Below are 16,649 nucleotides of genomic sequence, written 5' to 3'. Positions count from 1 at the left end.
ATGTATTATATATTAATAGCTTTCTAATGAACTCGTATAAAATCATCAACCTTAACGGGGACATTGGTTGTCTTCAATTGGTCCTTAAAGTTTGTTGGTTTATGGTTTTGCCATTGGCATTAGCCGTTGTAAGTCATTGTAATAAGATATACTCCATTAATAGAAATTATTAATGATGTAAATTACCATTAACTATGAAATTCACGCCAACCAAAGTATCATGAGTTCTAGTTTTTCCATGATTATGCTCTGTACACCGTAACAAAGCCTAGCTACCGACTGACGTAGGGACAGATAGATAGATGGACTCACAGACATGAACACAGAACACCGACTGGTCCTCTAGCCCAAATTGATGTAGCATCATGTTCTCTACAAACCATCAATATAGTCGTTATTGAGCTTTTTTACATGCGATCGAAGGGTCCGTTTGGGCTTCACCAATTTTGAAAGATGCGAGGTCTTTTTGAAAGCCATGATAGCCTTATAAAGGGAACAATCACTTGAATGTTTTCTTACAAAATAATGTTTCAATATTGTGAAAAGAGTCCATGTAGAAATCTACCCAGTTCGCCGCGATAGGTGACAGAATTCAACAATGATTGAGTTAATTGACTGACTCGGTTAATCCGATTGTTACGTATGCTACATACGATGTATCAAAATTTCAGCTTTACCCTTCCCGTCACATATGTAAAAGTTTGATCTTGATAGAAGCATATTCTCTGGGGATGTTCATTTCGACAATAGCTGTTGAATATGAGCTACTATACAAATAAGAATTGAATCTTTATCTTCATTAAAATTTATCTTAAAGTCATCACACCTTTTAATGTCTTTTGTTGCAGCAGACACACAAGATAGGCCACAAGGCGGATTTCCTGATGTCAGTGCTCAGTATGCCGATATAGATGACGTAATGCAACGATCGACAGAATTTACGCCCTCTTCAAAACCTCAGAACAAGCAAACAGACAATGAGGAATCATTGTACACAGGTCTCGTAAGGGAAACGGTAAGACTTCTTAGTGGGTGTTACGTAATCATACTCATATTTCGTCATGCATGCTCAGGGACATCAGCTCATGCCAGAATAGATAGCAGGCATGCCTTTCCATGTCGTACCAAAATGTTGCATGTCCCGATCGGCAATGAACATCGCACTGCTTACAATGGTTCTGAGTCGATATTTCGCAATATTTATTGTTTTGTATTAAAACACTGATTCCCTGTTAACTTGTATCGTTCCTAAGTGTTTTCCAGTGAACGTTCTTGGTAATATTGATCTTAAGGGAGTGAAGGTTCAGTGTCCAGAAAATAACATAGTATCGGTTTCATTACAGCAAAGCGAGTCGGAGTATACATCTTTAAATACGTCCTCTTCTAAACCTCAAGACAAGCAAGCAGACAATAAGGAATCATTGTACAAGGGTCGCACTGAGACAATATTGCGCAATATTTATGATTTTGCATTAAAATGCTGAATCACTATCACTGTCATTTATAAATGTTCAAGTTACAATAAATGTTCTTGGAATATTGACTTTAGAAGGGCGAAGCTTTAGTGTTACATAAATAACATTAGTCTCGGTTTCATTACAGCTAAGCGAGTCGGAGTATACATCTTTGAACACTTCTGCAATCAATACAGACACTGCGAAGGTGGTTTGTAATATGCAGAATTTCTCTTAAGCTTTACAGGATTTTGATAAAATGCAACAGTATTTTGTCCCATTTTAGCTTGCAATAGAAGGTACTAAATGACTGAGCGAAGAGGTCAGCATTTACGACCATTCGGCTTAACCGCCACTAATTTTAAAAGTTCCTAAAATAGCCCACTCCAGTGAGTTCTTTTTCGATTTTCACTTGCTTCTTTGAACGACGAGAGATTTTAAGAAAACAGCGAAACGTACTGGCGGGACCCTTGCCAATATCGATGTCTCATTAATGTATACAGAACTTTGTATGTTCTTGATATACACAAGATTTAATGTATATTCATTTTTAACAGGAATTATTATATATTATAGTGACATTCTCATCACGATTTTACTGAACCATTAACATAAATGGGTCATGTCCATAATAAAGGTTATATTCACTATATTATCCTATTTTAGAGTTTAAGAGTGCACCTGTCATCTGCCTTATCATATATTCTTTTAACTTGTATTTATCTCAAAAGCTAACAGTCCAAGACATCTACGAATTTCCTGCTACCTAAAAAGTCACCAGAAAACTCTCTTCTTATCAAGGTTGCAACTATATAGCAATGATTACAATATTCAATATTTAGATGGCAGGGACATTTTAAACATTTCTTAAACTGCCGAATATTTACTTTACATTACCTTCCGATCGTCGCTCACAATGTCAGCACCTTCGTACTAACTCCGCTGTTAGCGACGCGGACCTTATCAATCAGGCTCATTTTCAGTCCGCCGTCTGTCAACAATTGCCTTCTTCTCAGAAAACGCATGTCCGATTGTTTTGAAATTTGATATGCAGCTTGCTTGGCGTAACCTCAATTAGGTTTGTTCAAATCGTTGTGGCATTTGCATATTTGTATTTTGGGGCTTTTTGCTGTTTATTGGTAGATTATTTTCTTTGAAACCACTTTGTTTTCGATTGCTTAGAAATTTGTAAAGACAATAAAACAAATCTTTTGGATAGATTAATTTCTCTAAAGATACAGTGGCTCGATTATTTCGTTTACAGAAAAACTGTATCCAGATAGTCTTTTATCGACCATTTTCATTCTATTTCACAGTCTTTCAAAATTGATATTTTAACATTGTCACTAGCACTGGGTCTTGTCTATATGTGCCGTAAAGGTCTCCGAGTCCCCTGAAATATTTGGAGAGTAAATACTCTTTAAGAAAAAATATTGTTGAGAAAAAGTGAAACGTTGTCACATTTTATGTATCCAAAAATGTAGACATTAGGAGAAATCAAATCCTTTATATTGTGCTAGCTGTTTCTGCAAAATTGAATTTTCTGGTCCCTACTATTCTGCCTTCACTCAGTAAGAAGGACAGAAAACACCTCTTTTAACAGTAAATGTAATTTTTCTGCAGGCAATGAACGATTATAGATAGACTTCATGCAACGTCACTTAAAACAGGGGAAAATGGGAGTAAATGATCTTTTTTCACTCTAAATGTAACAATTAACGTATATAACAGTAAATGTTACACTTTCTTGTGCATCTTGTAACAGCCTTTCCGTTGAACAATGTAGTTTGATAGTGATAGTTTGGCGCCCTTTCCTTCAACACAAATAAAAAATCGAATCATAACAGATTTTAGCAATATTTACAAAGTGTCACCAGTACTATATTTTTCGTATTAGTTTAGGAAACGCCGAAGTTTTCGATTTTCTACAATGATTGTAATTAATTCTTGTTCTATGGATAAAATATCCACATCAAGTTATGTAATTAGGCGTCTATAGCGATGAATTTATTTTACAATAATGATGTCTCGCATTTAGACCATCCTTCTTCGGCGGTAATTGTATAGCAAACTTCGATTTTAAACTGTCATTTCATTAATGCATCAACAACTTTCAAATTAGATGCTTACCTGCTGCATTGACATTCAGAGACATGTTGCAATTTAGTTATATTTTGTCGAGATTTACAAGATGGTTAATTCATTTTTCTTTTTGTATTTTATTGTCTGTTCATAGTAAACAATACATAATTCAAACTTGTAATGTTAAATTTAATTAGTCAAATCGTCGTTTAGTTTGCAATGTCAAAGTTTTGCGTCTCTGCATTTCACACTGTCTTAGGGAAACTTTTTAAAGTTGATAAGGAAATTCGTGAATTTCAAAACAGTGATGAGTTTAATAAATAAAATTTACTCAATATCTGTCATCTTTCCAGTTCATTGTCACAATATCAACTTTAGGCAAACTATGCGTTTTCGAAAATATTCGTTAACCACGCATATAGGTACAATCACAATAGTGATTTGCATCCTACCGATCTGTTTTTCTCTCAAATTTTCGACTAGGCTTTGCGTGTGACGCATGGATCACTGCGCATTGTCATGTTAAGACTGACTCGAATCAAACGAAGCATTTGCTCGTATTAAGTTATATGGTGCCGTATAACAAAGACAAAATACTGTATACGTCACGGGAGAAGATTTGAATAAACATAGGTTTTGAGCACAGGCGGCCCATACACTATTGATAAGCTAAATATTGAGTTTTTCTCAGTTTTCTATGTAACTGTCAGTCCCTCTCCTTTTCTTCATGCTCTGACTGATCGTAGTAAATAAAATAAATGACTATATAGCCTAACCTATAGCCTCTTGACTCTTTATTTATTTTATACCCCATTACAAGGACGTTTATCTCTCATATACACATCTTGTAATTAATTAAGTCAACACAACTAATTATGCTAATCCGTGGGCTTATCAAGGGTTGGTCAACATTGCAAAGATAGAGATGTAAATGAAAAACCTTTCCTATCTTTCGCGATGTTGACCAACCCGTAAAATCCCTGATAAGTCCACGGATTAGCATAATTAGTTGTGTTGACTAATTAATTACAACATGTGTGTATGAGAGATATACGTCCTTGTAATGGGTTGTAAAATAAATAAAGAGTCACAGAGGCTAGGTTAGGTTATATAACCATTTATTTTATTTACTCCGATCAGTCAGAGCATGAAGAAAAGGAGAGAAAATGATAGAGAAAACAGTGAGAAAAACTCAGTAATAGTTTTTGGGCCGCCTGTGCTGTGAGTAGGCGTGAGACTGTGACTGAAATGATTCGTGTGATTCACAATTGTCTCCAAATGAGGACGTATTCAATCAAAAACATTTCAATGATTCAGACTGTCCTACTCTGTTGCTATTGTTGTTTTTATTTTTATTCAATCCATCATCCAACAGGCGATTCTCAATTACGGAATGAGGTACCCATAACTCACTACCCAATGAACCACTGAGGATAAAGTGCCTTGCTAAAGGGCACAACACCGTACTGGAGTCTCGTACTCACTATACGCCGACATGCTCGAACTCGTTATCCTCAGATAGTGCGACCGATACCGGTACCATAGCCACTGCCCGACGTTGTCTCTGTAATACTCCTACATTTGTTGTCTCCTACTTCTAAAATCAGTCAGCTTAGCGCTAAGCTTTATTGGTTGCCATGGTTTCAGAAGATATGAATTTCCTCTAGATTTTTACGGGAAGGCAGATTTGTAATGTAGTGAGTCTATCTATCTAACGTATAGGCTATGTAATAAATTTGACTCGGAAACGATACGTACGAGCAAAAATATTAGACACATCAACTTTTGAAGCCAAACTACACAAACTTTCTACAAGATAAATCTACAAGATTAATCAATATAAGTACCAACCTTTACATGTGCTGTATAAAAAAAAGCTCAAAAGCTCTGAAATTTATTTGACACTTGGAAGGGACTGTTGACATAAGCACTTGTTTGTTGAGATACAGTCGTTTATAACTCTACTCGTAAGCAAGCCCTTCCGTTTAAACAAACTTACTTTAAGTAGGGCTAGGTCACGCAATCGGGTATAACCATACCCATTGCGAATGTGACGGTCCCATCGATAGCGTAATACGAGGAAATACAAAATATTTTAATTAAGCCTAAAAGAGGAACATTGTGCGATTGAAACGATAAGGAATTTCATTTTTCCTGTTATCACTATACTTGCATACTAACATTTTTAGTAATCACATGCTGGTTTTGATAATTTTCACTCATGATGAAAAGCATCCCTTACACAAAACATGTTTCATTAAGATGATGATGATTTTATCGTAGAAATATTACTGGCTAGAATCAATGCGAATGACAATTACTGCAAAGGCTCGACTGGAGTATATCTGTATATTTTTTATGGTCATTTGCCACCAATGTCAGCACAAGAAAAGTTTGTTGTTCACCAAAGGCAATAAAGTGCCCTTCATTACCCTTCAAAAATACCCAACAAAACGTTGTCGGAACTGTTTGTAAAAACATAGTGGGCCAACATAGGCTGCCGCAAGCGGCACACTTATATGCATGCGTCAACACAATTCGAAGAGCAGTGTCGGCGGAATTGTCGCCACAATTGCAATCCCATGATTCTTGTCATTGCGTCATCCACGTCACGGCCAAGCTTTTAACACCTATTGCCTGGTCATGAGGGCTATAGCGCCCGTTTATTACCCCGAGGGGCCTTGTGTTCGCAAAATCACATCGCTATTCCCCGAGGCCATATAGTACTATTTTCCTAGGGAAGTAGTTTTTCAAAAATATCTCTGACGTCACTTTTTGGACTAGACGTATCTATTTTCTCGTCACGTGACGTATTCTGGCGAATCGCGACACGGAATGACCATGTGGCATGTTTTAATAGATTCTTCTTTGAGCGAGATTAGAAAGCAATAAAAGTTATAAAACTACTAAAGTAACTACAAATAAATTTAAAATGCAATAAATGGCATAGACATATTAACATTTTGGATAAAACATATCACGCCCTTCTCCAGCGTAAGCAGTACGAGCGCTGCACGCTGGCATCCGTCTGTGTCAAGGTTCCCCGCTGTGGTACAAAGTACGCTGCAGCGCGCTGAGCAGTCGTTGGGTCTCCGCAAGCTAGGCCGTGAGGCTATCATTTAAGACCTGTGACGGAGAGGAGTATCTTTAAAAGATCATTATCCACAACCCATCTATTACTAACAGTGAACTATCACTTTACTGAAATTACATAGCTGCCCGAGCGTATTGGCTCAGACCTAGTGTGATATTAATGCTATATTTAACACACCTTGCGAACGTTGCCCGGTAAAGGTCGCAAGATCAGCAGGAGATGCTCTTGTTATCAGTTGTTGACAAAGCTGCCAGGTACGTACATCGGAATACCGATGTTTGTCCCTGCTCACGTGATATATAGTCATACATTTCGATTGAAATCACGACAAGTGCACATAGCGCTCGCCAAGCTCGTTCACATGTTACAGAATGGTGACTTCGAAGGCCGAGATTTCTACCATATTAGTACTGCTTGGGAATTTGATCCTCACTACTTTTGGAGGTAAGTGAAGCCTTGCGATTGATCTCGTAGTATTCCCAAATGATCAGAAAGTGGGGAAGGGTAGCTTTGTGAACAACTGTACAACACGCATACAGGTTTATACTTCCCTGCTCATAGCGAGTAACGCCCTTTTTAATGATTTATCAGATCGCACAATTTAATGTTCAGTCGCCAAAAGCAGCAAAAATGTTTGTGACGACCAAATTAACATTCTTACATAAATCACTTGAGTCGAACGCAAACAAACATTAATGACGTTCTAACAATGGAGGAAATAGTTATATAGCAGAGGGAAATATATCATGGGAGTGTTAAAGAGTATTTGAAAAGAACTTCATTTTAATCACGGTAATTTATAAAAGTGCGTGTGAGTAACTTGAAATGCAAAAGAACATTCGACTGTTTGAACCAGGAAATACGAACTTCTAATAGTGTATATGATGTATAGTCACGTGGGTTGTTCTGATAAGGAAGCGACAACATAATTATATTTATTAACTTTGATCCCATGGCAGGACTTCAGAATTTCAGTTTGAAACAATCTACATTACACCAGTATTAATTAAACATGATTAATAAACTAATCAAACCTTCATCAATGTGCATACTGCACAATGACGACACAACATATCAGAGAAATTTGTAAGGGATAACAATTTCTTCGTAGCGAAACGGCCATATGCATTTTATGAACTCGAATATTACTATGTTCCCACATGTCTGCTTAAGGCAATGATGTTGTTTTGCTTATTTGTACAGTACCGGGGAAGTATGGATTATTGTTTCTCAAGACATTGTTCAAATTTACTTTGTTTATCAATTTAAAGACTTAATCATAACGCCCTTGTAAACCGGACCGGCATTTTTATCAGAACTCTAGCTACTTCATAGGTTGAAAAGTATACGTGATTTCCTGTTTACGGCATAACAAATAAAGCGACTATCTGACAAACTATGACGATAATATTCAAGAATATCCTCTGAAAGTGAGGGATTGTATACTCGTTTTCATCCATACCACAGACAAAGAGAAACAGACTAGCAACGGATATTGTTCAAGGCGTGAAGCGGTTACGTAACCCATCCATGTTCGCCTCGCCTCAGGTAGCTCTCGCCTCTCTTTTCCGAAGAGTGCCGACCATGCATCATTCGGTAATTTTCGGATTTTCGCCAATTGTCAAGCGAAAGTATGTTCGGCAAAGTTTGTGTTGTTGTTGTCGTGTGGTGCTGAGCGGAATTGGCGTGCTGGCGAAAACGGGAGTGTTTTGAGCTTCAGGAAAGTGAGTTTTACCATTTTAAAATTCCTCTCATATTTTTATGAATATATAATGAGTGTGTTTGAACCAAATTTGAAAGTCTTTTATCGATACTGTCTGGTTTTACTCAATGGTTTACGGTCAGTCATACCGCCTTTTACACGTTCGTCAAGGAAGGACATGTTTATGAAACTGCTGGCGTGTTATGTTTTGATTGGCGTATTTTTCGCATAATCTCGTGCAATTATCAACCACAAACAAAGTCTCCAAAATGTTTAACACCTTTGAAGCTCATTTTAATATGAAAAGGCCATAGTCTACCGAGACGACCATGGAACAAAAGGCATGCCGCGTTGCTAGTCTGTTTCTGTATTTGTCTGTGTCCATACCAAATATATCAAGGTGTGTTCTTTCCCGACACGGAGGACGACGGATTTTAATCTGTTGTTTTTATCTTTTATTTTTTTGCAATCAATCTCAATGCCCTACTCAGGACGAAAACATTACTTACTTGAATCAATGCCTTGATTGTTAGAAAAAGATGATTGTCAAAAGACTTCAATCCTCTAAGGCATGTCGTTTGCTGGTCACTGGACATCAACGTCAGCACTAGGAATTTCTTTTGTTCATCGTTACCCTCTAAAATCTTTGAACAACAGTTGATGACGCTGTTTGATTACATTGCGGAAAGGGTACGACCCCTGCGTGCTTATCGTGTAGAACTTCGCCTGAACTATTCTAACAACATCTCATACGTTTTCCGGAACCGTTTCCCTGTAAAGTTCCCAACAACGTCAACTGGAGTTATCGTTCCTGTTATGGCAAAGCTGATTGGTAAATACATGATAACCACTGCTTTCCGGTAACGTGATAGCTGGTCACTATTTTGGATAAAAATCACGGCAATTTCACATACTGTATGGTCAGCTCGTTTACACTGCGATGGTGACGTGTAAAGGCCAGGGATCTGCCCTTGTTTCAGTACTGGTTTGGAGTTTAATCCTCAAAACTAACGGAGGTACGTAAAGCCGTGTGATTGTTCTCTTGTCATTTTGAAGACAGAATTGCACGACTTTGAAATGGCAAACAAGTTGATTTTATCATACTTTCACTTTACTGTCTATGATTTTATGTTGTACGACATTTGTGAAAAATTGGCAGTCGTTTTCACCAGTAAATGGCCACTTTTGATATACATCTTTTCCAGGGCGATTTTTACGTTCACTTCCGAGTCGATTTGATGTTCAATACAAGCATTCCTCTGGTCTATTGTTGTTTTTGTTCTCATTGATAGCTGTCAGATTTTCAGCTATCTAAGATAACAAAAAGGTTACAGATTTGCACTAAACAAAGACAAAGCATCTCGTGCAGGGGAAACCGCAAACGACGGAAGGCGTCGCACACGCCCTGCTATGCTGATATAATTCAGGCTTCTGAAATCAACATTAGCACTTGTTTGACCATATCATCATATGTTACGATTGTTCAAACATTATTTAAAATTTAAAAATGTGTAGTTTTAACTGATATCAAAAGTCCAATTCTCTAGTCAATGCGACTAATTGAATCGTAGGCGCGACCTAAGGTAGAATGCACATCGGGACAGATATTCGGCCAATTCTATGCTGATCTACCACTTATATATATATATATTAAACACCTATTGCTTGGTCATGAGGGCTATAGCGACTGTCTATTACTCCGAGGGGTCGTGTGTTACCAGAAACACATCGCTATTCCCGAGGCCGTAGGCCGAGGGGTATAGCGATGTGTTTCTGGTAACACACGGCCACGAGGATGTTTCCACAGCGCTTTCAGTTGAACGTGGTACAACTTTCTTTCAAAAAATATTCAAAGCATACCTAGCGACATCCTTAGTTGCACTTTAATCTTTTCCGTCGATGAGCTGTTCAAGTTCCTACGCTGTTGGAATGTTGGAAAATTTTGGAAAATCTGTTTTAGAGAATGTGTCGTCACCTATCCCGGACGCACATCACGTTCTAGTCACCCGCCATTGTTGCAAAGCTGCAGACGACACTACGGTCACGTGACCAGGCACTTTTCCAAATTTGGTCAGAACTATTTCCCTAGGGAAATAGCTTTTCAAAAAATACTCTCTGACGTCACTTTTGTCGATTTGGTGGGGACTAGACGTATCTATTTTCTCGTCACGTGACGTATTCTGGCGAATCGCGACACGGAATGAGCATGTGGCGTGTTATAATTATGTATATTATATATATATATATATATATATATATATATATATATATATATATATATATATATATATATATATATATATATATATATATATATATATATATGTTTTCAGCCTAGATGTAAATCACTTAAGTAATCCCATATCCAGTGTACTTTGTTTGGTATCCATGCTGTTACCAAACGCATCATGTGAGATTGCCCTTCTGCCTGAGGGACATATACTCGGATCCCGAAAATAGTAGTTTTTATCGCAAATTAATTCTAACTGGTTTTCATTCATGTTACAATAACTCGGGTATACCAAACTGTACGGTGAAGCCACTCTAAAAGGCTTGTGAAAGTTCAACTTTGGTTCGTTCCAACTTTCCTTCCATACCCATTTGACATGCTATATAAGGCACATTCAGGTCAAATTCTACAAAACCACGAGGTCTATTAATACTTCATATTTTACGCCGTGCTGTTTCACATAACTATACTACAATAGAGTTTATTGTTAAATCAACAGCGTTAGTTCATTAGTCCTATATGTTTACATATTTCACACCCTTTCCTTGTTTTCCTGAGTCCATCTTTGTCTGTGGTTATATTTATACCGTTATTAAGTTATGTGTATCAAAACTACATGTTTTTCGTCCTTATATTTTGAATGATTTTGAGTGAGTAGGTAACGAGTGGTGTGATCACGAAAGTTTCGTACTTGAGTACTCGCTGATCTGCCCTTGTTTGGGATGTTAGCACTGTATGTAGTATTCAGAAGGCAAAGTAAAACTGCAGTTGTTACGATGTCATTCTACAGGCAGGCCTCTTCTGTCAATGGTATATGACAATGCATTGATCGACAAGACATTGGTGTCAACGGAGACATCTTTTTCGCCCTAATCTGTAAGAGTATGTGCATGTGGCATAAAGATAAACAAAATCCTCTGCGGACACGTCCTTGTTGGTTTGTGGTAGTTACAGATAATTACACTACATAAACATAAAATACATCCTCGGACAGACATTTTGCATGTATGTTATATAGTATAGCTGTTGAATCAGCTATTGAATTAGTATACTTAGGAATACGCCGTAGGTCTGTTTCAGGAACCAAGATTAAGAGTATTGTATCTAATGCAATGATTTGTACTGACTATTTTCTGTGGCTAACTCAGTAAACGTACAGTATTTCGATCCACTTTTTTAGTTTTCGTAGCATTGTCGGGAATACAATGCGGTCATGGAAGATACAAACTGTTGTTGTTTCTAATTTTCATACAAATCTGATATATTGCACTTATTAGGATATGTTACCTTGTTTACTCTGTATGAACATATTTTAAAACTGTAAAACCGGACTACAATGCTAATTAAAACGATTTCATGCTTTATCGGATAAAACTTTGCTGTAAATTTTACGGTAAAACAGTTAAATAATTCCTGCACTTTTCCAGATCAAGAATGTGTTACACACGAGCCTGATCGAATCGACTGTAACCCAAAAGGGGGTGGTGGATCATCGGGGTGTGATGATCTCGATTGCTGCTATGAATCTGCACCAAGTGGTCGTCCATGGTGTACATTTCCTGGTGAGTATGAGCTAGACCATTACTCAATGGGTGTGCTGGCATTACGTGTAACCCATTTTATGACAACCTGTACGATGTAAAACTGTTTCTGCATACCTGAACAGTGACAGAGACAGCTCTGACGCTGATGTACATGGTAGTTGAAGAGAGAGTTTGGGTCAAGTGACGCACATGATAGTGAAACGTACTTGGACACTAGGTCAGGCCAGACAGCAATACCTGGAAGACCAGGAGACTTGAAATGTTATCGGGCATTTTTGAATTCTGGCGTGTGAGTATAAACAAATATTAAAGAAAAAAAAAGATGGGGTCACCATGCTTGATTAATACATTTTCACTTTCACGTCATAAAATAATACAAAAGTAAAACTTGAACAGTAAAGACTAAATGAAAAAATATGTGACTAAATGGAATTATTTATTTTTTAACCAAATTTGCCATTAGTACATCCAAATTTCAGAGACTAAAATATTTATTTGATGGAATATTTAATTTTTCAGTGTTGTAAATTTTGAGTAGCATCTAATTTATATATGTCTTGTACTTTTGCAACATTTTTTTGTTGGGTCACTGTGCTCAGGTTGTTACACTATGGCAATTAGCCAGAATTCACAATTTGCATACTCTCTCATGATCATCATTTTGTGTGCTCTTCGGCAGGAGCAACTGACCTGGCCAGAGTTTGCATAGACCGATCAATCCAAAAAGTTCACTGATGCGTTTAAAATGAAGAACTTGCCTTAGGAATATAACTTTCAAAGTGCTAATAACAGGTAGTTTTGAATACCTGCGACCGGAATGGCGCAATACGTGTCTATTTTTCTGCGCGCACATCCTTTACAAATATACGCCCTTGTGATAGTTGGGGGTACTTGAAAAATTTTGATCATATTTTTAGGGTATTGAGGAGGGTATCTGAAAGAAACATAAGATTTTAATCGCGATTCCTCCACCCCCCCCCCCCCCATCGTCATTTGTGTACGCAGCCGTAGTCGTAATGCAAACACAAAGCGTAACAAGCCCATGATGGCGTGACAGAACTCTTGCTAACAACTACAGATTATATGCAGCCTTTCCTGACAAAAATTGCACTAATTTTGTGATAAATAAAGTATTGGTAAATCCGGACACTATTATGTATATATTGCTGGTGTGTACCATTTATTGGCTGCAACTTTTATGAAGGCTAATGACCAGAAATTCGTTCTCAGAGTCTTCTCAGTTTACAGGCACAGATGTCATGCGATGACGCACAGCTTACTCGGGTATTATGATGAGACGAATGACGACGACAAAAACTGCCGAATAAAAAGTAGAATGTTATTCTTCAGTCTCTTCGCGGACATAGCGATGAGACATGCAAACATATATATATATGTATATATATATATATATATATATATATAATATATATATATATATATATATATATATATATATATATATATATAACACTTAATAGCATATATATATATATATATATATATATATATATATATATATATATATATATATATATATAACAATTAATAGCAAATGTTTTGTGGAAGAAAACAACATTCTCAGGTTATAAGTATACGGATTTGTATGAATTTTTGTGAGTACAACAGAACATGACGCCAATTTTGACGTAGTGCTTCATAAAAAAGTGGATAGTGTCTGTAATAAATTTTGGAGCCTAACTAATGTTTAAGTTAATGTACTTTTGGTAACTTCAATGAATCAGTGGAGACATATGTGCAGCGAAATGTTTATTTCCTATAGCCATATACTCTTTCCTCGTATTAACTCAAAGTAATGATTAAGACAGATCTCTATATCTGTTGCATTGTAGTAGCTCCAAGTATTCACCATATTCTAAACTATATCCAAATGTGATGTTTAGTAAAGGCATGATTTGAGTAGTAGTAGTAGTAGATATAATTATGTTTTTTGTTTGCTGATATTTTGCAATAAACCATCAACGGAAATGCAATTTATCGCTCTTAGCCTTGCATACTCCTCAGAATCATCTGTCATCATTATAAATTGCCACATTTCATCCGAATAAATCCTTCTGAGATGTGCATCACAAATGTTCATACTCAGGGACCGTTTGTCGGACTGATGAAGACCAATGACATACGAATTGGAGAAATAGTATATACTCTATTTACACAAAAGTGAAATATATTTCAATACAATTTCCTACTCATATACTTCAATTAAATTCATATAAACGTATAAAGAGTTCTAAACTTCTTGGATACTGTTTGAATATCTAGTGATTAAAATATTACAATTGGCATGGCATTCATCCACAAAGTATTTGCTTAACGCTCAGGATACACTTAGGTACTTCCCATGTTTTTAATTGCAGTACACTGTTCAATAGAACAAGACGATAGGGTTAACTGTGGAAATGTTAACAATGCTGATGACTGTTTGGATCGAGAATGTTGCTGGGAGAGGTCATCGCCAGGTCAATGTTTTCTCAATGGTAAGTTACTCCTTGAGAAATAATGTAATTATCGCAATAAAGGAAACGAATTGACATTTCTGTCTAATCATTTATTTATTTATTTACTTATTTATTTATTTATTTACACTTTTAACTGGGCGGCCGAGTTACTGAAATAGTAATTTTCATCGGGGCTCATACAATTTTCGAAAAAAGGAAAAAATACATCTGTTAATACTAGAAAACAAAAGTATACTAAAGGGGAACATTTCTTTTAACATATTCTTTCAGTTTACATTTGAATGTGTACAGACTGGTCAAATTTTTCACTTCACTCGGTAATGAATTCCAAACTTTCGTGGCACGGAAATGAAAACTACGTTGTCCAGTGCCTAAAAGACATCTTGGTACATGACAATTCTCAATCATCAATAAATCTAATTCTCGTATGTCATAAAAAATGAAAGGACATAGTTCTGTCAGAAATAAATTGTCACAAAAATTCATTTCGTTAAATTAAAATCAGTCAAATTAGGCAAATTTCAAAGCGTTAAAACTGTTTTGCTATTGAAGCTGTGATGGTATCTAGTACGGGAATTAAATGATATTATTTTTCAAATACAGGTACACCATTATACGATTTAATACAATACTACAAAATGGAGTGTTGGAAATTCTTTCACGGTAATTGTACGATCACATTGTTTGTTTTTCTGTCATTGAACCTCTTTAGCACAGTGTTCCATCCCAAGCGGAGACCGCATAAACTGTGGTTCAAAATCTAGAGAGGAATGTCTAGAAAATGGATGTTGCTATGATGGTACATGTTTTCATCCCATTGGTGAGTAATCTCACAGTTTTCAGGGATAGGAACCTTTATGAGTATGTTATCGAATCTGTCTCATTCAACAAGTCGTTATTATTGAAGACTCAAATGAAATGACAGGTATTAGCAAACAGGTTTGAATAATGGTGCATCCATTTGCCAAAAACCACGCGATAAATGCAAAGTATGTTTGTCATTTATATTTTTGAGGAGGAAAATTTAGATGCTTCATCAAAAATCAACCGTTTTTGAGAAGTTTAGTACATCAAGTTTGTGTTGCATATGGTATTTCAAATACATTTCTATATGCCAAGTTAAAAATTCATTTTTTACAGATGGTAACATAAAAGATATTGTGCTTATTTTGGCCTTGTATCAAACACTGTTCTTTTGATACAATTTTAAAGGATGGCAGACAAGTATTTTTATTTTAAATAGTCTGACATGTAACAATTTAGGAATCCATGGCGATTGTTTTTTTAGTATGATTTCATCTTGAAGCAGAGTAAGGGTAACGAAAAAGAATGCTATTTGAAAAGTCGAAATAGCTGTAAATGGATGAAACGTAATAAAAGTAAAAATCAACGAGTTCGTTTCATTAGGACTATAGTTTATATATTGTGTTGTGATTTTCAATGAAATGTCATTGTAACACACATCCTTCTTTTCTGCATAATTAATTATTGAGAGAAACTAGGAATGTGGTTTACACATTGCGTTGTGATTTTCAATTTCTGGCTTCTAGTTCTTCTTTTGTGCAATGTTCTATCTTCGTTACAGGTTGTGCGGATGGCACATTTTATGAAAACGGTGATTGCATCAGTGTAACTGTAATACTCCATGTGATAAGACAACCGGTGAATGCGACAGTAACTGTCGATATGGATACATTGGTAGTACATGCAGGATGGTAAGTGATTTTATTGTTATGATTGCTGTTGATTAAAGTTGCTCTCATAGTAAACGTTGCAACATTGGCCACACGGCACAATCGATAGACCACACAGACAAACATCCATTTACAGAATTCTCAATGGCCTTACCGCTTTATAGCATTTTAATAATACAGGTTTTACAACACTGGCTTTCTTTGAATATACCCTGGAAATGTACATTGTATATCCCGAATGTAACTTCCAGTACTGCTGTGAGCACATGAGGTGTTTCATATTTCGTAATACTTCATTACAAAATTTACTGCTGCTGCCACCCCATTTATACTGTATTTACCTAATCAACGCTAAGACTTGAAACTCGT

General features: G+C 36.4%; 1 long non-coding RNA gene across 1 annotated transcript; it reads left to right on the top strand.

Annotated features, from left to right (window-relative positions):
- The first annotated feature begins 11,989 nt into the window (after positions 1–11,989).
- LOC139139103 (uncharacterized) lies at positions 11,990–16,301 on the top strand. The gene is made up of 4 exons (XR_011553722.1): positions 11,990–12,124; positions 14,485–14,604; positions 15,299–15,406; positions 16,172–16,301. It is a non-coding gene; the product is annotated as an uncharacterized lncRNA (long non-coding RNA).
- The last annotated feature ends 348 nt before the right edge of the window (positions 16,302–16,649 follow it).

The sequence above is a fragment of the Ptychodera flava genome, chromosome 8, assembly GCF_041260155.1.
Source record: "Ptychodera flava strain L36383 chromosome 8, AS_Pfla_20210202, whole genome shotgun sequence".
NCBI classification, from domain to species: domain Eukaryota; kingdom Metazoa; phylum Hemichordata; class Enteropneusta; family Ptychoderidae; genus Ptychodera; species Ptychodera flava.
The sequence above is the reverse complement of the archived record's forward strand: the minus strand, read 5'-3'. Positions and strand labels throughout refer to the sequence as shown.